The sequence below is a fragment of the Canis lupus genome, chromosome 14 (assembly GCF_048164855.1).
Source record: "Canis lupus baileyi chromosome 14, mCanLup2.hap1, whole genome shotgun sequence".
In the NCBI taxonomy this organism is placed as follows: Eukaryota; Metazoa; Chordata; class Mammalia; order Carnivora; family Canidae; genus Canis; species Canis lupus.
The window spans coordinates 44,691,558-44,693,595 of NC_132851.1; positions in this window are offsets into that span (position 1 = coordinate 44,691,558).

Here is a 2,038-nt window from a genome sequence, read left to right on the forward strand (position 1 = left end):
CTCTCTCTCTCTCAAATAAATAAATAAAATCTTTAAAAAAGAAAATTTCTGTGATGTGGCTAATAAACAGGAAAAAATACTGTTAAATGATGATATTAAAATATGTCTTAGAACAATGATATTAATTTTCATCTTAAGAAACTAGAATGAGATGAGCAAATGAAACTCAAGTCAAACAAAAGGAAGAAATAATAAAACAAAAGTAGAAATGAACTTGTAAACAGAAAACAACCAATAAAATAAATGAAACCAAATGCTGACTATTATAAAACATCAATATAATCACTAAACTTTAGCAATATTGCTTAAGAAAAAAGAATGTAAAGATAAATAATATTAGCAAGAAAAAAGAGGACACACCAGCAGGTCACCCTAATATTAATAGTCTAATGAGGGAATATTATAAACCACTTGATATCCATAAATTCTAAAATTTTAATTATTTTTTATTGAAGTTTGATTTGCCGACATATAGTATAACACCCAGTGCTCATCCCCTCACGTTCCCCCCTCAGCCCATCACCCAGTTACCCCATCCCCCCACCACCTCCCCTTCCACTACCCTTTGTTCATTTCCCAGAGTTAGTAGTCTCTCATGGTTTGTCTCCCTCTCTCATTTTTCCCACTTATTTTCCTCCTTTCCCTATAATTCCTTTCACTATTTCTTATATTCCCCGTATGAGTGAAACCATATAATTTTGATAAAATGGACAAATTTCTCAAAGGACACAATGTACCAAAGATTCCTCAAGAAGACATATGTTACTAGAAGCATATATTTCTATACATAGAATATAATTCTATATTTATAATGCATTTATTATAATTATATACTTATTAAAGACTTTGAATTTTAAGTTAATAACTTTCTACCACCAACAACTAAAAGCGAAAGCAATCTTAGGCCCAGATACATCATTAATGAATTTTACCAAACATTTAAAGAAGATAACATCAGCAGTATAGACTCCTCCAGAAGGTAGAAGGTAAAAACCCTCCCCAGTGCACTTAACAAGTCCAGGATTCACTAATAAAAAAACTGGACAAAAATATTACAAGAAGAGAAAACCACAGCAACACCCCTCATGATTATAGTCATAAAAAGCCTCAACAAATACTGCAAATCAAATTCAGAAATGTATAAAACATAATGCATGACAAGTGGGCATTATCTTGGGAATGCAGGAATGCATTTTCACCTATGAAAACCAATTTAATTTGCCATTTAATAAACCGAATAAGAAAAACATATAGCCACCTCAGTAGAAACAAACAATACCTATGATATAATTCAACAATTCCTTTGTGACAAAAATATCTTCACAAACTAAGAATAGAAGGAATCATTTTCAACCTGATGAGGCACATCTATAAAAGCAAAAACAAAACAATAACAAAACTACAGCTAAATCCCGCTTCATGATAAATGAGTAAATGCTTCCCTACTTGTGTCAGGATCAAAGCAAGTGTTCTTCTCTCCCTGTTCCTAATCAACATCATATTGGTGGTCCTAGCCAGGACAAAAGACAGAAAAAGAAGAAAGAGAGAAAGAAAGAAAACGAAGAAAAGAAAGAAAGAAGAAGAAAGAAAGAAAGAAAGAAAGAAAGAAAGAAAGAAAGAAGAAAGAAAGAAAGAAGAAAGAAAGAAAGAAAGAAAGAAGAAAGAAAGAAAGAAAGAAAGAAAGAAAGAAAGAAAGAAAGAAGAAAGAAAGAAAGAAAGAAAGAAAGAAAGAAAGAAAGAAAGAAAGAAAGAGAGAGAGAGAGAAAGGGAGAGAGAGAGAGAGAGAAAGGGAGAGAGAAAGAGAGAGAGAGAGAAAGAAAGAAGACTCAATTCATATACACCATGATGTTCTACATAAAAATAGCTTTAAAAGACTATAAGAAAAGCTACTAGTGCCAATAAGTAAATTCAGATATAATGAGGTATAATAGCAATATGCAAAAATCAATCTTATTTCACATTTAAGTAATGGTAATTAGAAATTGAAATATCAATTACCAATTACAATTGTAGCAAACATAGAAGTATTCTTCACATT